Raw genomic sequence first — 22,085 nt, 5'->3', positions numbered from 1 at the left:
TTTGTTTTTTTTCTCAAGATACTTTTAGCAATTCGGGGCACCCTGCCCTTCCAGATAAATTTGCTTATTGGTTTTTCTATTTCTGAAAAGTAAGTTGTTGGGATTTTGATTGGTATTGCATTGAATCTGTAAATCAATTTAGGTAGAATTGACATCTTAACTATATTTAGTCTTCCAATCCATGAACACAGTATGCCCTTCCATCTATTTAGGTCATCTGTGATTTCTTTTAACAGTTTTTTTAATTTTCTTTGTATAGGTCTTTTGTCTCTTTAGTTAAAATTATTCCTAAGTATTTTATTCTTTTAGGTGCAATTGTAAATGGAATTCGTTTCTTGATTTCCCCCTCAGCTTGTTCATTGCTAGTGTATAGAAACACTACAAATTTTTGAATGTTGATCTTGTAACCTGCTACTTTGCTGTACTCATTTATTAGCTCTAGTAGTTTTGTTGTGGATTTTTCTGGGTTTTCGACGTATAGTATCATATCATCTGCAAACAGTGATAGTTTTACTTCTTCCTTTCCAATTTTGATGCCTTTTATTTCTTTTTCTTGTCTAATTGCTCTGGCTAGAACCTCCAACACAATGTTGAATAATAGTGGTGATAGTGGACATCCTTGTCTTGTTCCTGATCTTAGGGGGAAAGTTTTCAGTTTTTCCCCATTGAGGATGATATTAGCTGTGGGTTTTTCATATATTCCCTTTATCATTTTAAGGAAGTTCCCTTGTATTCCTATCCTTTGAAGTGCTTTCAACAGGAAAGGATGTTGAATCTTGTCAAGTGCCTTCTCTGCATCAATGGAGATGATCATGTGATTTTTCTGCTTTGATTTGTTGATATGGTGTATTACATTAATTGATTTTCTTATGTTGAACCATCCTTGCATACCTGGGATGAATCCTACTTGGTCATGATGTATAATTCTTTTAAGGTGTTGCTGGATTTGATTTGCTAGAATTTTGTTAAGGATTTTTGCATCTATATTCATTAGAAAAATTGGTCTGTAGTTTTCTTTTTTTGTAATATCTTTGCATGGTTTTGGTATGAGGGTGATGTTGGCTTCATAGAATGAATTAGGTAGCTTTCCCTCCACTTCAATTTTTTTGAAGAGTTTGAGCAGGGTTGGTACTAATTCTTTCTGGAATGTTTGGTAGAATTCACATGTGAAGCCGTCTGGTCCTGCACTTTTCTTTTTGGGAAGCTTTTGAATGACTGATTCAATTTCTTTACTTGTGATTGGTTTGTTGAGGTCATCTATTTCTTCTTGAGTCAAAGTTGGTTGTTCATGCCTTTCTAGGAAGTTGTCCATTTCATCTACATTGTTGTATTTATTAGCGTAAAGTTGTTCATAGTATCCTGTTATTACCTCCTTTATTTCTGTGAGGTCAGTGGTTATGTCTCCTCTTCCATTTCTGATCTTATTTATTTGCATCCTCTCTCTTCTTCTTTTTGTCAATCTTGCTAAGGGCCCATCAATCTTGTTGATTTCCTCATAGAACCAACTTCAGGTCTTATTGATTTTCTCTATTGTTTTCATGTTTTCAATTTCATTTATTTCTGCTCTAATCTTTGTTATTTCTTTCCTTTTGCTTGCTTTGGGATTAGTTTGCTCTTCTTTCTCCAGTTCTTCCAAGTGGACAGTTAATTCCCAAATTTTTGCCCTTTCTTCTTTTCTGATATAGGCATTTAGGGCAATAAATTTCCCTCTAAGCACTGCCTTTGCTGCGTCCCATAGGTTTTGATATGTTGTGTTTTCATTTTCATTCGCCTCGAGATAATTACCAGTTTCTCTTGTAATTTATTCCTTGACCCACTGGTTCTTTAAGAGTGTGTTGTTGAGCCTCCACGTATTTGTGAATTTTCTGGCACTCCGCCTATTATTGATTTCCAACTTCATTCCTTTATGATCCGAGAAGGTGTTGTGTATGATTTCAATCTTTTTAAATTTGTTGAGACTTGCTTTGTGACCCAGCATATGGTCTATCTTTGAGAATGATCCATGAGCACTTGAAAAAAAGGCGTATTCTGCTGTTGTGGGGTGTAATGTCCTATAAATGTCTGTTAAGTCTAGCCCATTTATTGCAATATTCAAATTCTCTGTTTCTTTATTGATCCTCTCTCTAGATGTTCTGTCCATTGATGAGAGTGGGGAATTGAAGTCTCCAACTATTATGGTAGATGTGTCTATTTCCTTTTTCAGTAATTGCAGTGTATTCCTCACGTATTTTGGGGCATTCTGATTCGGTGCATAAATATTTATGATTGTTATGTCTTCTTGTTTAATTGTTCCTTTTATTAGTAGATAGTATCCTTCTTTTCTCTTTTAACTGTTTTACATTTGAAGTCTAATTTGTTGGATATTAGTATAGCTATTCCTGCTCTTTTCTGGTTGTTACTTGCATGAAATATCTTTTCCCAACCTTTCACTTTCAACCTAAGTTTATCTTTGGGTCTAAGATGTGTTTCCTGTAGACAGCATATAGAAGGATCCTGTTTTTTAATCCATTCTACCAGTCTATGTCTTTTGATTGGGGAATTCAGTCCATTAACATTTAGTGTTATTACTGTTTGGATAATATTTTCCTCTACCATTTTGCCTTTTGTATTATATATATCATATCTGACTTTCCTTTTTCTACACTCTTCTCCATACCTCTCTCTTCTGTCTTTTCGTATCTGACTCTAGTGCTCCCTTTAGTATTTCTTGCAGATCTGGTCTCTTGGTCACAAATTCTCTCAGTGACTTTTTGTCTGAAAATGCTTTAATTTCTCCCTCATTTTTTGAAGGACAATTTTGCTGGATATAGAATTCTTGGTTGGCAGTTTTTCTCTTTTAGTAATTTAAGTATATCATCCCACTGTCTTCTCGCCTCCATGGTTTCTGCTGAGAAATCTACACATAGTCTTATTGGGTTTCCCTTGTATGTGATGGATTGTTCTTCTCTTGCTGCTTTCAAGATCCTCTCTTTCTCTTTGACCTCTGACATTCTAACTAATAAGTGTCTTGGAGAACGCCTATTTGGATCTATTCTCTTTGGGGTGCGCTGCACTTCTTGGATCTGTAATTTTAGGTCTTTCATAAGAGTTGGGAATTTTTCAGTGATAATTTCTTCCATTAGTTTTTCTCCTCCTTTTCCCTTCTCTTCTCCTTCTGGGACACCTACAACACGTATATTTGTGCGCTTCATATTATCATTCAATTCCCTGAGCCCCTGCTCAAATTTTTCCATTCTTTTCCCTATAGTTTCTGTTTCTTTTTGGATTTCAGATGTTCCATCCTCCAGTTCACTAATTCTAGCCTCTGTCTCTTTAAATCTACCATTGTAGGTTTCCATTGTTTTTTTCATCTCTTCTACTGTATCTTTCATTCCCATAAGTTCTGTGATTTGTTTTTTCAGACTTTCCATTTCTCCTTTTTGTTCATCCCATGCCTTCTTCATGTCCTCCCTCGATTTATTGATTTGGTTTTTGAAGAGGTTTTCCATTTCTGTTCGTATATTCAGAATTAGTTGTCTCAGCTCCTGTATCTCATTTGAGCTATTGGTTTGTTCCTTTGACTGGGCCATATCTTCAATTTTCCTGGTGTGATTTGTTTGTTTTTTTTTTTGCTGGTGTCTGGGCATTTAATCAGATTTCCCTGAGTGTGGGACCCAGCAGGTTGAAAGACTTTCCTGTGAAGTCTCTGGGCTATGTTTTTCTTATCCTGCCCAGTATGTGGTGCTTGTCTCTCTGCGGGTCCCACCAGCAAAAGATGAAAAATGTTGTGGCTCCTTTAACTTTGGAAGACTCTCGCTGCTGGGTGTGTGGTGGAGACAGAGGAAAGCTTGTAGGTTGGTTTTAATGACTTCAAATTGTGAAGTCCTGGGTACTGAATTCCTTGAGAGAGGGATTCCACCTGAGTCGCGTTTCCCCCCTCCCGCGGGGAAGGTTCAGGTGGTAAGACAGCCCTGAAAGCAGCCCGCCTCTGCGTTCGGGGCAGTCGCAACCTGTGTAATCCCAGCACTGAGCCCAGAGGCAACCACGCCTCCGCAGAAACAGTCGCAGAAGACTCTGTTTCGCCCCCTTTCCTCTTTTTCAGTTAGCCCAATAGGCGACTTCCACCTTGATCAGTTTTGCCTGAGCTGAGGATCTATTTTTAGTAGTCAGAAGTTGTTCATTAATGCCACTATTGGTGTTAGGTTGGACTCAGTCTCTACTACTGTTGGAGACTCTTTCCTTTCCCTCCAGGAAGCCATGTGTGTGGGAGGGGCTCCGGTCGCCAGCCGCCGCGGCCTGGGGAACCGCCAATCCGAGGCTCCCAGCCGGTCCGGGAAGCCGCGCTTGGGGGAGGGGTGCCGGCCGCCGCGGCCTGGGGAACCGCTGATCCGAGGCTCCCAGCTGGCCTGGGAAGCCGCGTGTGTGGAAGGGGCTCCGGTCGCCGGCCGCCACGGCCCGGGGAACTGCCGATTCGAGGCTCCCAGCTGGCCCGGGAAGCCTCGTGTGTGGGAGGGGCTGCGGTCGCCGGCCCCCGCGGCCTGGGGAACCACCTATCCGAGGCTCCCAGCCGGCCCGGGATGCCGCGCGTGGGGGAGGGGCGCCAGCCGCCTTGGCTTGGGGAACCGCCGATCCGAGGCTCCCAGTCGGCCCGGGAAGCTGCGCGTGTGGGAGGGGCTCCGGTCGCCGGCCACCTCGGCTCGGGGAACCGCCGATCTGAGGCTCCCAGCCGGCCCGGGAAGCCGCGCGTGTGGGAGGGGCTCCGGTCGCCGGCCGCCGCGGCTCGGAGAACCACCTATCCGAGGCTCTCAGCCAGCCCGGGAAGCCGCGTGTATGGGAGGGGCTCCGGTTGCCTGCCGCCGCGGCTTGGAGAACCGCTGATCCGAGTCTCTCAGCTGGACTGGGAAGGAAGGAAGGAGGGGGGCCAGCCGCCAACCACCGCGGCCCGGGGAAGCGCGCACCGCTTGGGGATCTCACCGCAGCAGAGTCTCGTAGCCGGTCCAGCCAGTCCAGACTGGGGTACACTGTGTGTCTGGACTCTGTCATGGCTCCAGGAGCTGTTCTGTACTGTTTCTAGTTATTTAGTAGTTGTTCTGGAGGAGGAACTAAGACGCGCGCACCTTACTAAGCCGCCATCTTCTCCGGAAGTTTGCTTCCATTTTTAAAGACATTCAGGGACACAAATGAAAATTTTTAAGTAACTAAATGAAAGTGTCTCCTTAAAAATTGTACTGGTAAGGGATACCCATAGAAAATAGCAGTAGCATCTTGACTTACCACCTATGAAAACCTCGAGACTCACCCACTATTCCATTTCAAAAACATAGATAATGGGGATAGTCACATCTGGAGTGAATCTGGTCCCAGCACAGCTCACACACTATCTCTCTGATTTAGAGTCACTTCTACGAGGCTCCTGGGCAGGCCTGGGCTTAAGATGCAGCTACTTGCATCATGAATGAGCCTCTGTGTGCCAGCCACCAGACTGAGTGCTTTCTGTACACAATTTTCCATTTTCAAATACCCCTGAAAGGCAGAGGGCTGTCACCTCTACTTTCCACTTCCAGAAGAGAAATGCCCGAGCGACCTGTCCCAGGATTCAAACCCAGTTCTATTATACCCTCAGCCAGTACTCCCTACTTGTTCTTAGTGGTGGCCAGACAAGAGGCCGCATCCAGAACAGAATGCTCTGAATTCACCTCAGACACTCTGCTTTCTCCTAGTTCCGCACCCAAGCAGGGTTACAGGGTAATCCTGCCCAAGCTTCTGCAGTTCCAACCCGTTTATTTTCACTGACTCCCAAAGCTTGAAAAGGGCCTTACGTATCATCTGGTCTAAGACTAAGTCACCCACCATCTCCCCACTTTTCTTCCCTTAACTTATAAGAACTGAAACCCGAGAGGTTACATAACTCTTATCACAAAGGTTTTATGTAGCACAGGATTAAGACCAAATGCCAAACTGTCAGTACCTTCACTCTGACATATTGAGTTTAAAAGTACCTGATCTTTCTTTCCTCTTTGCCTGGCTGAAAACTTAACTATGAGGTTGTTACAAAACCCTTAAACCCCCAGCCCCAGGGCCACCTGAGGGTTTATAAGTAGGGACCTACCTCAAGATATATATCGTATAAGCCTTTACTTATTAGCCTTCAAGAATCAGACTGTGAAGACCTGGACAGAAAGAAGCTGCATGAACTCTCAGCGGGCCAGCCCACCCTCGCCTGTCACTTGAACAGCTGTGATGGTGCCATGTTGACCAGGCAGCACGCTGTGCAGAGAAGCGTGGCTGTGTACAGCCAATTCTTCAGGGTTTTATCCTCTGGACCAGCAAGGACAGTGTCCTTAGGAATCCTGCTCGCTACTAGAGCAATTTTCTGCTGCCTCTTCCATCAAAAGACTAACTCATTACTTCGTTCAACGATATTAACTGAATTTATGAAGAGCAAGAAAATTACTTTAAGTACTTTCAAAAGCAAATATATTTTATAAGTACTAAATGTTTAATTACAATTCAGTGATGTTCTCCCAAAAGCAACTCTCTACTATGCAAGCATTTAGTATCTGCACAGAACATACGTTCAGAAAAATTTCAATATTTAACATAGAATTCTAAAGAAATAAGAAAATTTTTTCTTCTCCCAACATATATGCTACTTTCAACTAAAAGAATTGACTAAAAATAGTGATATATAAGCCAATATTTGCCTCCCCACTCCTCTTATTCATCTTTTATTCTCCCATTCTCTGTGTTTGGAGAGAAACATTAGCCAGAAAGGAAAAGATAAATTGGCACCATATTTGGACTACCAACCAATAATCAACTTTTCTCCCATTCATTTCTCTAACCTTTCAAAGGATACACCAATCCCTGCCAATTACAAGCATTCCCAGAAACTTATTTTAGTTTAACACTTATTAAGTCTTGAATACAAATCAGACCATCAACTAAATCTTGATTTTTCAGTAAAATAACCCTTTGTGCCAAATTCTGCCCGTTCTAAACTTTCTCTGCTTTAACAGTTTCTTGATAGACTTTTCTCGGCTTGACAAAAGGGCACATTAGATTTTAAAGTATTTCCAATTTACTCAAAATCTATAGGCTAAATAACCTAGACAAAAGTGAATCTTGTTGACAAAGATGTTTTTCTTGACAAAAATAAATAGTATGATGAGTGGAGCAGGTAGCAAATAAAGTACCAAAATAGTTCCTACTTTTCACCATGCATCAGGAAAAAAATAAAACATGTAAGCATGAAAGAGAACAAGTTGCAATGCATTCTATTTGGACTGATCAACAAATCAAAGAACCCAAGAAAACCACAAGGGTCTTCAACAATGGCAGCAGAACTATGGACTAATTTAACAAAGGGGTTTAAAGAAAACAGGAAAGTATGAGACTAAAAGTTCTTGACTCCCTGCAGGGCCTCAGCAGACATCTGCAGTACAATAGAGGGGTGTGTGCTATAAATTTGATGGGACAGGCTCTAGTTTCAGTGGCTGCCTAACAAACCACCGCAAACTTAGTGGCCTAAAGCAATCATTTCATTACATTCACAAATACTGTGGGTCAGAAATTCAGAAAAGAAACATTGCTCTACAAGGTCTGGGGCCTCAGCTGGTCAGACTAAAGACTAATGATGACTCAGGCTGGGAGATGGAATCATTTGGAAGCCGGAATCATCTGGTAGCTTCTTCAATAACATCTGGCATTTGATAGTGACTGTTGGCTGAGTCCTCACCTCCTCTGTCAACCAGAACACCAACACATGGTCCCCTCTGTAGTCTCCGAACTGGGCTAGTTTGGATTTCATCACAGTAGGCCCACTGGGTTCCAAGAATGTGTGTCCCAAGAGAACAAGGAGGAAGCTGAACTGGTATATAGTGTCATTTCCACCATAGTCACAAGCCCCCAAGATACAAAGGCAGGAAAAAGAGACCTCATTTCTCAATGGGAAGAGAATTACAGTCATACTATAAAAGCATGTGGGGTGAGAGACAACATAGTGGTCACTTTTGGAAGATACAATTGACCACAGTCCATCCTCTGGCTCCCACAATTCACATCCTTCCCACATGCAGACTGCACTCAATACCTCCCCCAGCACCCCAGGTCTCATTTCATTTCGTCATCAGCTTGAAGTCCAGAATCTCTCCAACTAGATCAGGTTCAGGGTGAGGTGCTCAGGCATAGCTCCTCAAGAACCATTCCCCTAAAGACCGGTCACCTAAAGACACCCACACCCAACATACAATGGTCAGACCAGCAGGATAACTGCTTGGGGAGTCCTATCCAAGAGGGGGCATCTGGATGCAGGTACACACTGCTAGTATCTTGATTGGGGCTCTGTCCCATGCATGACAGCCCTTCTCCAAGGCTCTGAACTCTACCCTCTGGGACCTTGTTTCTGCCCTCTCAGTTATGTTGCATTTTCCATAAAAAGTAAGCCATGTTTGCAGCTGCATTCTTTTCTCAGTCTGCATCCTACCCACAGTTTGGGAGTCCAAAGCCCTCTTTTCATTCCGCATTTCAAACAGCTCTTTTCATTCTGCATTTCTTCTGTTACTTTCAGTCCCAATATATAATTTCTTTAAAAAGTTTGTGAGCTTTTTGTATCAATTTATAATCTACTCCAAGGCCCCAAGATTCACAGGGGCCCTAATATTTCATGATAGGCTCTGCAAGGTATACCCATAAAAGGTCTTTATCTATCTGGAAGGTTTTATGAGGCACCAATTTAGATCCCCCTGAGGTCTTAACAAAGGATCTTACAGACCAGTCCTAGATCTGCTATCTACCTAAAAAACACTTCTTAATTTGAGAATCCTTTGCCTTCTGAATGAGACCATTTGTTTTGAATATATCAAGTCTTATCTCCTTTACACATAATAGCTTGTTCTTTAGCTCACCTCTCTCCTCTCAGAATTTATCTTAGGCACCAAGTAGAAAAAGAAGTCAGGTGGCACTTCCAGTATTCTGCTTGGAACTCTCCTTAGCTAGACTGAGTCCATTAAATACATTTTGAGTATTTTCTACCTTAACTCCATTTCACTGAATAACTTTTCTGGATTTCTATCATGGCTCCATCATTCAATACCTTTCAGTAATCTCATTCACTGCTCCATGACAAAGAAACATAAATTACGAATGTGGAAAATAATCATTTTGTCAGTTAACATGGCCACTGAACTCAAAATTTAAAGGAATTCCAGATGCAAAATTTCTCTTTTGAGTAGCACAGTATCTATTTTAACTTGTATGGTCATTTTTACTTGAATCACTTCGAATCTTGACTAGGATGTGAGATCCTGTTGGTTTGCACAGGTTAGTGTGATGCCCCAATATATTCCACAGTAATTTGGGCAGAGAATAAAAAAGTAATTACCAAGTCTCCTTGAGGGACTAGGGAGAAAGGAGGAAATATTCAACTTCCCCATCTGGGGAATTCCTGATATTCCCACAGGCAGTGAGGACAACTAATTCAATAGGCTAAGCCCTCAATCTTGGGGCTCGCCCCTATGAAGCTTATTCCTGCAAAGGAGATGCTAAGCCTGCTAATAATTACACCTAAGAGTCACCCCCAGAGACCTCTTGTTGCTCAGATGTGGCCTCTCTCGAAGCCAGCTTGGCAGGGGAACTCACTGCCCTCCTCCCTACATGGGACCTGACTCCTGGGGATGAGGCAGGACCAGCATCAGGGAAATGAGAAAGCCTTCTTGACCAAACAGAGGAAGAGAGAAATGAGACAAGATAAAATCTCAGTGGCTGAGAGATCTCAAACAGAGGTAAGAGGTTATCCTGGAGGTTATTCTTAAGCATTACATACATATCCCTTTTTAGTTTATGAAATACTGGAGTGGCTAGAGGAAAGTAACTGAAATGGTTGAATTGTGTTCCAGTAGCCTTGATTCTTGAAGATGACTGTATAACTAGATACTTTTACAATGTGACCCTCTGAAAGTACTTAAACCATTAGTTATCTTGGACTCCCTCCTACCCCCATCCATTCTATTAAATGAGCCGTCAAAGCCTTTACTATCTTCTTTCTAAAGCTGCCGCCACCACCACCACCACCACCCACCCACCCCCGCCAAATTTATTCTCTTCACTTTCATTCCCATTTCTAACCCGCCACGACAAAATGTCTTCACCTAACGCCTAGATTAACTGAGATGTTTTTGTTGATAGTATCTATTGGCTCACTTCATTCGACACACCCCAATCAAACAGCTTTCACCTGTTCCCCACTGCTTCCACAAGATAAGGCCCATGCAGCCATGGGCTTTTTCTTAGTATCTTTAAAGCCCCGATTAAGTCCCACATCCTTCACAATGCCTCTCCCAACCACTCTGCATTTCTCCTCTTGCTTAATTTCCTGGTCTTTAATATCTACACTACAAATGTCAAAGTCTAATCACAAACTGCCTTGTGTTCTAATTTGCTAGCTGCCGGAATGCAATACACCAGAAATGGAATGGCTTTTCAAAAAGGGAAATTTAATGAGTTACAAGTTTACAGTTCTAAGGCCACAAAAATGTCTCAATTAAAGCAAGTCTATAGAAATGTCAGATCTAAGGCATCCAGGGAAAGATACCTTGGTTCAAGAAGGTCAGTGACATTCATCATTTGTCTCAGCTGGAAAGAGACACATGGCCAACACAGTGGGTCTGCTAGCTTTCTCTTCAAGCCTCTTGTTTCATGAAGCACTGCAGGAGGTGTCTTCCTTCTTCATTTCCAAAGATCGCTGGCTGGTGGACTCTGTTCTCTCTCATCCTTCTGTCGTGGTTCTACAGCTCTCTCCTCATTCTCAAAAGGTCGCTGGCCAGTGGACTCTCTGCTTCAAGGCTCTGTGGCATTCTTTGCTCTCTCAGAATCTCCAAAGGTCACTGGCTGGTGGACTCTGTGGTTCTCTCGGCCTCGTGGCTCTGCTTGGCTCTGCTCTGGCTTTCTTGTAGTTCTCAGAAGACATTCTCTCCAAAAAATGTCTCCTCAAAGAGGTTCCAAGATGGTAGCTTAGTGAGGTATGGAATTTATTTCATCCTCCAGAGCAGCCAGTAAATAGCCAGGAACAGTACAGAACAACTGCTGGGTCCACATCAGGGACAGGACACACAGCATACGCCAGTCTGGACAAGCTGGACCAGCTACAATTTCTCACAGAACTATAAGCCCCCAAGCTGCAGAGCCAGCACCCTCCCCACAGGCTGGTTACTGGAGGAGAAAGGAGACTTTACTAGCAGCAGGAGCTTAGCTCAACCAAGCTCCAACTGCAGAATTAATTAAACAAATTCTGAGTACTGAAAATAGGGCCCCAGCTCAGATAAACTAAAGGTTCTACAGGTCCCATCCTGTCCCCGCACTCCCCCAGCACAGAGAGGGCAGGGTTGACCAAACAAAAAAAAAAAAACAAAAACAAAAACACAGAGGCTTTTTTTCATCAACAGCACAAACTACTTGAAAAGGGCTGGACCCTAAAAAAAAATGGGGAGAGCACACAGAACCTGCAGATACACAGAGCAACATACCAACTTAAGCTCTTGATTAACAAACCCCAGGATGGTGGGTCCTGCTCTGAAAAGGATTTTTTTCTTTCTTTCTACTACTTAACTGCTCATTAGATAGAACTGCAAGGCTTCTTGGGCTCCAACTGCCCTAGGCAAGCGTGGATAAAGCTTGTCTGAGAGACAAAGAGGCTAGTCAGGTGAAAGGAATTAATTCTCTGGAGGCTGTGCTTCCCCAGGAGAGGGATGGGGCCCAGCTCAGGTGGAATCCTTCCCTCAGGGACTGGAAAAGCCAACCTACAACTTTTCCTCTCTCTCAACCATGCCCCCAACAGGAAAAATCTGCTGAAGTTAAAGGCACCACAACACCTTATGCTGGTGGGACCCGCAGGCAGACAGGCACCACATACTGGGCAAGACAGAAAAAGCTCAGAGTCTAGAGGTTTCATAGGAAAGTCTGTCAACCTGCTGGGTCTCACCCTCAGGGAAAACTAATGCAGGTGACTCATTCCTCCTGAGAGGAGGCCGGTCTGGTCTGGGAAAATATGACCGGAGTCTATAATATCTAAGTAGGCCCTCCTAAGGGCGTAAAAAAAAAAAGGCTCCATATAGGCAGGGCAAGAAACAAGAAAACAAGAACTGAAAAATTCTGATCCATTAAACAAAACCTATGCTAGAGTTCTAGAATAAGCTGAACTGAATGTCAAAGAACAGACAGAGAACAAAGCAATCCAGCAAGAAAATCCTAGGTAAAAGAGTGAAAACAATCTCTAGAATAAACTAATTAAGGAAATCAAATGCCTAGAGGCCAGCAAAAAATAAAGAAGTCAAACCAGGAAAACTGAATATATGACCCAGTCAAAAGAACAAACCAACAATTCAAATGAGATACAGGAGTTGAAACAACTAATTCAGGATGGCCAAACAGACATGAAAAATCTCATCAAAAATCAAATCAATGAATTGAGGGAGGATATAAAGAAGGCAATGGGAAAAAAAAAAATTGAAAGTCTGAAAAAACCAATCACAGAATTTATGGAAATAAAAGGCACACTAGAAGAGATGAAGAAAACAATGGAGACCTGCAATGTTAGATTTGAAGAGCCAGAAGATAGGATTAGTGAACTGGAGGACGGGACATCTGAAATCCGACAAGCTAAAGAAAATATAGCAAAAAGAACGGGAAAATATGAGCAGGCACTCAGGGAACTGAATGACAAAATAAAGCGCATGAAAATACACATTGTCAATGTCCCAGAAGGAGAAGAGAAGGGAAAAGGAGGAGAAAGACTAATGGAGGAAATTATTACTGAAAATTTCCCATGTCTTATGAAAGACATAAAATTACAGATCTAAGAAGTGCAGCATACCGCAAACAGAATAGATTCAAATAGACATACTCCAGGACACTTAGTAATCAGAATGCCAGATGTCAAAGAGAAAGAGAGAATTTTGAAAGCAGCAAAAGAAAAACAATCCATCACATACAAGGGAAGCCCAATAAGACTATGTATAGATTTCTCAGCAGAAACCACGGAGGCAAGAAGACAGTAGTATGATATATTTAAGATTTTAAAAGAGAAAAACTGCCAACCAAGAATTCTGTATCAAGCAAAACTGTCCTTCAAAAATGAGGGGGAGGGTGGGCCACAGTGGCTCAGCAGGCAGAGTTCTCACTCAAGCCAGAGACCCGAGTTCGATTCCCAGTGCCTGCCCATGAAAAAAAAAGGGGGGGAAATTAAAACATTTTCAGGCAAGAAAATCACTGAGAGTACTTGTGACCAAGACACTGGCTCTGCAAGAAATACTAAAGGGAGCACTAGAGACAAATAGGGAAAGACTGGACAGAGAGGATTGAAGAAGAGTGTAGAAATGAAGACAATCCGTAAAGGCAAAAAGAGAAAAAAATTAGAAAATCCAAAAGGCAATATGGTAGAAGAAAACAGTGCCCTTACAATAATTACACTAAATGTTAATGGATTAAACTCCTTAATCAAAAGACATAGACAGGGCTGCCATGGTGGTTCAGCAGGTAGGATTCTCACCTGCCATGCCAGAGACCTGGGTTGGATTCCTGGTGCCTGCCCATGCAGAAAAAAAGAAGAAGAAGAAGAAGACATAGACCGGCAGAATGGACTACAAAAACAGGACCCATCTATATGCTGTGTACAGGAGATGCATTTTAGACCCAAGGACAAACACATTGAAAGTGAAAGGTGGGAAAAAGATATTTCATGCAAACAACAATCAGAAAAGAACAGGAGTAACTACACTAATATCTGACAAATTAGACTTCAAATGTAAAACAATTAACAGAGACAAGGACACTATAAAAGGAACAATTCAACAAGAAGACATAACAATCATAAATATTTATGCACTGAGCCAGAGTGCTCCAAAATATGTAACGGAAACACTGAAAACACTAAAAAGAGAAATAGACACATCTACCATAATAGTTGGAGACCCCAATTCCCCGCTCTCATCAATGGATAGAACATCTATACAGAGGATCAATAAAGAAACAGAGAATTTGAATGATACAATAAATTAGCAGACATTTATAGAACATTACACCCCATAACAGCAGGATACACCTTTTTCTCAAGTGCTCATAGATCATTCTCAAGGACAGACCACATGCTGGGTACAAAGCAAGTCTCAATAAATTTAAAAAGACTGACGTCATACAAAACACTTTCTCGGATTACAAAGGAGTGAAGCTGGAAACCAATAACAGGCACAGGGCCAGAAAATTCACAAATATATGGAGACTCAAGAACATACTCTTAAATGATCGGTGGGTCAAGGAAGAAACTATATGAGAAATCAGTAAAAATGTCAAGGCAAATGAAAATGAACATACAGCATATCAAAATTTATGGGATGCAGCAAAGGCAGTGTGCTAAGAGGGAAATTTATTGCCCTAAATGCCTACATCAAAAAAGAAGAGCAATAATCAAGAAATTAACTGTTCACTTGGAAGAACTAGCAAACTAACCCAAAGCAAGCAAAAGGAAAGAAATAATGAATATCAGAACAGAAATAAATGAAATTGAGAACATGAAAACAACTGGAAAAAAATCAACAAAACTAGTGGTTGGTGCTTTGGGAAAATCAATACAATTGATGGGCCCTTAGCAAGGCTGACGAAAAGAAAAAGCGAGAAGATGCAAATAAATAAAATCAGAAATGGAAGAGGAGACATAATCACTGAATCCACAGAAATAAAGGAGGTAATGAGAGGATGCTATGAACAACTTTATGCTAATAAACTAGACAATGTAGATTAAACGGACAATTTCCTAGAAAGGCATGAACAACCAACATTGACTCGAGAAGAAATAGATGACCTCAACAAACCAATCACAAGTAAAGAAATAGAATTAGTCATTAAGAAGCTTCCAAAAAAGAAAAGTCCAGGATCAGATGGCTTTGCATATGAATTCTACCAAGCATTCAAGAAAGAATTAGTACCAATCCTGCTCAAACTCTTCAAAAAAATTGAAGAGAGGGAAGGCTACCTAACTCATTCTATAAAGCCAACATCACCCTCATACCAAAGCCAGCAAGACACTACAAGAAAAGAAAATTACGGACCAACCTCTCTAATGAATATAGTTACAAAAATCCTCAACAAAATACTTGCAAATTGAATCCAGCATCACATTAATAGAATTATACACCATGATGAAGTGGGATTTATTCCAGGTACACAAGGATGGTTCAACATAAGAAAATCAACTAATGTAATATACCATATCAATAGATCGAAGCAGAAAAACCACATGATATCTCAAATGATGCAGAAAAGGCATCTGACAAAATTCAGCATTCTTTCTTGAAGAAAACACTTCAAAGGATAGGAATAGCAGGGAACATCCTCAATATGATAAAGGGAATATATGAAAAACCCACAGCTAACATTATCCTCAATGGGGAAAGACTGAAAACTTTCCACCTAAGATCAGGAACAAGACAGGGATGTCCACTGTCACTCCTGTTATTCAGCACAGTTTTGAAGTTCTAGCCAGAGCAATAAGACAAGAAAAAGAAATACAAGGCAGCATCAAAATTGGAAAGGAAGAAGTAAAACTCTCACCGTTTTTAGATGATATGATACTATATGTCGAAAATCCCAAAAAAATCCACAGCAAAACTATCAGCGCTAATAAATGAATACAGCAAAGTGGGAGGTTACAAGATCAACACTCAAAAATCCGTAATGTTTCTATGTACTAGTAATGAGCAATCTGAGGGTGAAATCAAGAAAAAAATTTCCTTTACAATCACAACCAAAAAAATAAAATATTTAGGAATAAATTTAACTAAGCATATAAAAGACCTATACAAAGAAAATTACAAGAAATTGCTAAAAGAAATCACAGAAGACCTAAATAAAAGGAAGGACATATGGTGTTCATGTATTGGAAGATAAAATATAGTTAAGATGTCAATTCTACCTAAATTGATTTATACATTCAATGCAATACCAATTAAAATCCAAACAATTTACTTTGCAGAAATAGAAAAACCAATAACCAAATTTATTTGGAAAAGCAGGGTGCCCCAAGTAGCTAAAAGTTGGAGGTCTCACACTACCTGACTTTAAGATGTATTATGAAGCTACAGTGGTCAAAACAGCATGGTACTGGCATAAAGATACAGTGACCAGTGGAAGTGAATAGAGTATTCAGATACAAACCCTCTCATCTATGGACAATTGATCTTTGATAAGACAGTCAAGCCAACTCACTTGGAAGAGAACAGTCTTTTCAATAAATGGTGCTTGAAGAACTGGATACCTCCACACAAAAGAATGAAAGAGGATCCATCTCTCACACCTTATACAAAAATTAACTCAAATGGATCAAAGACCTAAACATTACAGCTACAATCATAAAGCTTTTAGAAGAAAATGTAAAGAAATATGTTATAAAACTTGTAATAAGAGATGGTTTCCTAGATCTTACACCCAAAGCACAAGCATTTAAGAAAAAAATAGATAAATGGGAATTTTTCAAAATTAAACACTTTGTGCATCAAAGAACTTTGTCAAGAAAGCAAAAAGGCGGCTTACACAATGGGAGACAATATTTGGAAACGACATATCTGGTAAGGGTCCAATATCCAGAATATATAAAGAGGTTGTTCAACTCAACAACAAAAAGACAAACAACCCAATTAAAAAATGGGCAAGAGACATGATCAGACACTTCTCAGAAGAGGAATACAAATGGTCAAAAAGCACATGAAAAGACGCTCAACTTCCCTGGCTGTTAGGGAAATGCAAATCAAAACCACAATGAGATATCATCTCACACCCACCAGAATGGCCATTATCAATAAAACAAAAAACAACAAGTACTGGAGAGGATGTGGAGAAAGAGGCACACTTATCCACTGTTGGTGGGAATGCCAAATGGTACAATCGCTGTGGAAGGCACTTTGGCAGTTCCTCAGGAAGCTAAGTATAGAATTGCCATATGACTGGCAATACCATTGCTAGGTATCTACTCAGAGGACATGAGGGCAAAGACACAAACAGACGTTTGCACACCAATGTTTATAGCAGCATTATTTACAGTTGCCAAGAGATGGAAACAGCCCAAAGGTCTATCAACAGATGAGAGGCTAAATAAACTGCAGTATATACATACGATGACATATTATGCAGCTGTAAGACAGAATAAAGTCATAAAGCATGTAACAATGTGGATGGACCTGGAGGACATTATGCTGAGTGAAATTAGCCAGAAACAAAAGGACAAATACTGTATAATGAATTTGAACTAACATTAATGAGTGAACTTGGAGAATTTCAGTTAAGAACAGAGGTTATCAGAAGATAGGAATAGGGTAGAGATTGGATAATTGAAGCTGAAGGGATATATATTGTGTAAGAGGGCTGATTTTATAAATTCAGAAATGGATACTACCTGAATGTAGCACAGCAATGTAAGTACACTGAATGAAGCTGACTGTGAGAATGACTGAGGGAGGAGGGCTGGGGGCGCAAATGAAACCAGAAGAAAAGACAGATGATAAAGACTGAGATGATATAATCTAGGAATGCCTAAAGTGTACAATGATAGTGACTAAATGTACAAATTAAAAAATGTTTTTGCATGAGGAAGAACAGAAGAATGTCAATACTGCAGGGTGCTGAAAACAGATGGTCATTCATTCATATTTTAACACTTCAACTTCTGCATGAGACTAAAGCAAGAAATGCTTATCTGATGCAAAATTTATGTTTTGACTAGTGCGTTTCCTACTTTAACTTCTATGGACAGTTTAATTGAACACCATAGGGTGGTTAGAGGGAAGTGCCTGAAACTGTAGAGCTGTGTTCCAGTAGCCATGTTTCTTGAAGATGATTGTATAATGATATAGCTTTCGCAATGTGATTGTGAAAACCTTGTGTCTGACGCACCATTTATCTACGCTATGGACAGATGAGTAAAAAATATGGATAAAAAATAATAGGAGGAATAGAGGTTAAAATACATTGAGTATATTGAAATACTAATGGTCAATGAAAGGGAGTGGTAAGGAGTATGGCATGTGTGAGTTTTTTCTTTTTTCTTCTGTTTGCTGGAGAGATGCAAATGTTAAAAAAAAATGATCATTGTGATAAACACACAACTACGTGCTGATATTGTGAGCCAGTGATTGTCACCATGTCAAGAATGTTTGTATGTTTGTTTGTTGTTTATGATTTTAAAAAAAGTCTCCTCTTTTATAGGATCCCAGTAAACTAAAGACCACATAGAATGGGTGGAGACACATCTCCACCTAATCAAGTTTAATACCCACATTTACTGAGTCACATCTCCACGGAGATGATCTAATTAAAATTTCCAACATAGAGTGCTGAACAGGGATTAGAAGAAATGGCTGTCTTAACAAAATGGGATTAGGATTAAAACATGGCTTTTTTTAGAGTACATAAATCTTTTAAAACAAGCACTCCTTGCTTTTATTTTTTAACTATTTTGAGTGTTAGTCCTATATTTGGTTCCAAGAGTATAAAACTGTTTCCATTTCCTTGTAGACCCTCTCCAATGTCAAACCATAAGCCCAATTAATATTAGTACCCACTAATATCTACTGAATGAATTGGGTTGTTAAACACTGCAGAAATGTAAACTGTTATTATTGTACCATAGAGTGCCGCTCAAAAAGAGCTGGGGATATTATAGACTTTGGGGCCTAAAGTCAATAGCTCCAAAATGCCAGAACTTTAAACTTGATCCTTCTTTAAAGAAGGAAATTCATTTTGCTTTGAGAAAAATATTTATAAATCTGTGATAAAACGTCAAAACCCTGGCTGAACTCTACCACCCCTAGGCCAACCTCTGTTAGAGTTCATTTATCAATAACATCAGAATTAAAATTGCATGGGTATGGATAAAAAATAAACAAATAATAGAGGGAACAAAGGTTAAAATAAATTAAGTAGATTCAAATACTAGTGGTCAATGAAAGGGAGGGGGTAAGGGGTATGGTATGTATGAGTTTTTTCTTTTTTCTTTTTACTTCTTTTGCTGGAGTGATGCAAATGTTAAAAAAAAAATGATCATGATAAATACACAATTATGTGATGTTATTGTGAGCCACTGATTGTACACCATGTATGGAATGTTTGTATGTCAAGAATGTTTATATATTAAGTTTTTACAATAAAAATATTAAAATAAAATAAAATGAAAAATTACATGGGACTTTTCTCCAGAAGGCTTTCTAGGCAGTAGTTCCTAAACACTAACATTATCACCAAGTACAAAAGAATAAAAAAAAAAGTTTACACAATCTAAAGCATAAGTTAAATAAAATATAAACCTGGGAATCCCTCTCTTCATCGCAGAGAACCATACGTGTCCCCATAATCTGCCAGATGTATCATACATCCCTACGTATGCCCCTAAATGACTAGCTGATAAGAGGACTCACTAGACAAACATTTAAAACAAAAAGATGGAGCCTAATAATGCCTGCCAACCCTCAAAGAATTAAGGGATAAACGCAAAAAGAGGAAATTCAAGAGAATTTTACAACAGATCTAATCAAGAAGATAAACACACTCCTCTTTACCTTATTTCTTTAACATATGCAAAGTGTTAATTAGGTCAATCCTCCACTCATTGGCTCCGATCCCAACTAGGAAGATGTGAGATGAGGACAGTAGGAATAAACTGCTTTCCTTACACTAAAATGGGAACACGAATGATACGAAACTTAAACAAAATAGCTGCCCACATAAACTGCCTCTAGGGAATAGTGTTTTCCTGTGTGCATTTCTTCACAACACTTCCATGTTAATAAGCGGTTTCAACCTAACCCACCATGAGCAATATTCAAAATAACCTCCTCAGCCTTAAATTTTAAGAGGCAACAAAATGAAGATTATAACGATGAAAGTTACCAAACCTTAAACCTGGATCAGTCCAAAAGATAAGCAAATATTTCAGTTACTATTTTAGTGAAGACCCCACCACCAAGATCTCCCCAAAATACTGCATCCCAACATCAGTAAGGCAAAACAACAGGGCAGCTGGTTGATGGCCAGAATTCATGTAAGAAAAATCAAAATAGCTTGGCAATATTAGTGTAAACATCAAAACCAAATTATCCCCCACATCCCTTATAAAACATAAGGGATGCAGATACTCATTAAAAAATACTTCTTATGCCAGGACGATACTGACCAGCTCAGCAAATCACACAACTACCCCATGCATAATACACAACAGGCTGTTCACTATAACGTCTCTCTATGGATAATCACAACACTTTACCACAGCTTTTAAGGGTTCTATTTGTTGAACTTTTGTTTTTGATTCTAATAAAACTAGACATTTAAGAAAAAAGTTGGGGGCTGTTAATAGGGTCAATTTTCTTTTATACAATCAGACAATTCATCTGGATTTCCGTGTTACAATGCAGGAGAATCCCACAAAATCAAAACAAATTACTCTGTAAAAAATGATCCTAGCATCTTTTCCCTAATTTGAGTAGGTCCTAGACTATCATGACTGTGTAAGTTTGAAACTGCTGTGTGTCCCCGGAAAGTCACATCTTTAATACTGATTCAATATTGTTGGGTGGGATCTTTTTTATTGTTTCCATGGAGATGTGACCAACCCATCTGTGGATGGGACCTTTTGATTAGGTGGTTTCCATAGAGATGCGTCTCCACCCATTCAAGGTTTTTCACTTACTGGAGTTCTTTAAGAGGGAACCATTTTGGAAAAAGCCCACAAAGCTAACAGATAGAGGTGACAGACAGAAAACCAAATGCCCCTGGGGAAGCCATCTGAAAGGAGAAGCAGGGAGAGAAAGGCAGCAGACCTTTTCATGTGCCTTCCCAGCTGACAGAGAGACCCCAAATGTCATCAGCCCTTTCCTGAGTCAAGGTATCTTTTTCTGGATACCTTAGTTTGGACATTTTTATGGCCTTAGACCTGTAAACTTGTGACTTAGTAAATTCCCCTCATCAAAGCCAACCCAGTTCTAGTATATTGCATTTCCGGCAGCATTAGCAAAGACAAAAAGACCAAGTCCAACTTCTTGTCTTATTTTATTTAAAAAAATCTATAAACAAAAACAGAAACAACTCAAGACTTTGAACCCTTTGCCTATTCCCCCAAAATAATTGTGAAAACAAAAAAAATAATGCTCATAAAGGCAGGAGATCACACTAGATTAAGGTGTGGATGTGAGAGCCTCGACACACCTGGCTGCCTCTCCCACGTCAACCAATGCCAAATAAAGACAAAGAGACCCCAGAGGGTAGTCAGTGAGCCTCCATGCCAGCTGCACATTTCTCCTCTCTCCTTCTTTGACCTCAGACACAAACAGAGCCAGACATTCACTGAGCACTTTCTGGAGGTTCTCATAATCTTCTATCTCTCTAACTTCTGAAATATACATAAGCCAAAAAACAAAAAAAAAAAAGTGATAGCTTCACAAGGAAACTGTTGCAAGGTTTTATTTCTAAGCACTTCATGTGAAGAATTCCCACTACTCCCGGCAATTTACCATGGAACTAGAGTGCAACCACTGTTTATTAACATTTGCCACACTTGAGAAATAAAGGAAAAGAGCCACTCTGTGATAGATATTTTTAATTAAAACATTCAATTTTCAGTAATGGCTAGCTTCTCTCTGCTGATTTTTAAAGGCTTTATACTTGTGTTATGGTCACATCCTCAGAAAAGCTCTTTAACACAGAGAGAAAGTACATACGTTTCTGATTTAGTCAGCAGAAGGAAAGCACTGCAACAGCGGTGCTCCCACTCTGGTGCCACAAGGCTATAGTGGACACCTGTGTTCAAGTGAAAGCACTTGAGGTAAAACATGACCTTCCCAGAACAGGAACACAGAAAGCAGAGTGGCCCACATGACAGGAAATGCTAGTATCAGATCCAGAAGCAAAAGTTCATCATTCAAAAACTAAAGATCACTAAACACATCATTTTCATTTCTATAAATTAGCAGGTCTTTTCAGCCTCAGAACTTCTTTACACTCTTAAAAAAATTTCTGAAGATCCCAAAGAGTTTTTGCCAGTTACAACTACCAATATTTACCATATCGGACATTTA

General features: G+C 40.0%; 1 protein-coding gene across 4 annotated transcripts in view; it reads right to left on the bottom strand.

Moving 5' to 3' along the window:
* The window catches only part of RPTOR (regulatory associated protein of MTOR complex 1), a 516,265-nt gene that overhangs the window by 449,180 nt on the left and 45,000 nt on the right, over nt 1–22,085 (bottom strand). The window lies entirely within an intron of this gene.

The sequence above is a fragment of the Tamandua tetradactyla genome, chromosome 6, assembly GCF_023851605.1.
Source record: "Tamandua tetradactyla isolate mTamTet1 chromosome 6, mTamTet1.pri, whole genome shotgun sequence".
In the NCBI taxonomy this organism is placed as follows: domain Eukaryota; kingdom Metazoa; phylum Chordata; class Mammalia; order Pilosa; family Myrmecophagidae; genus Tamandua; species Tamandua tetradactyla.
The sequence above is the reverse complement of the archived record's forward strand: the minus strand, read 5'-3'. Positions and strand labels throughout refer to the sequence as shown.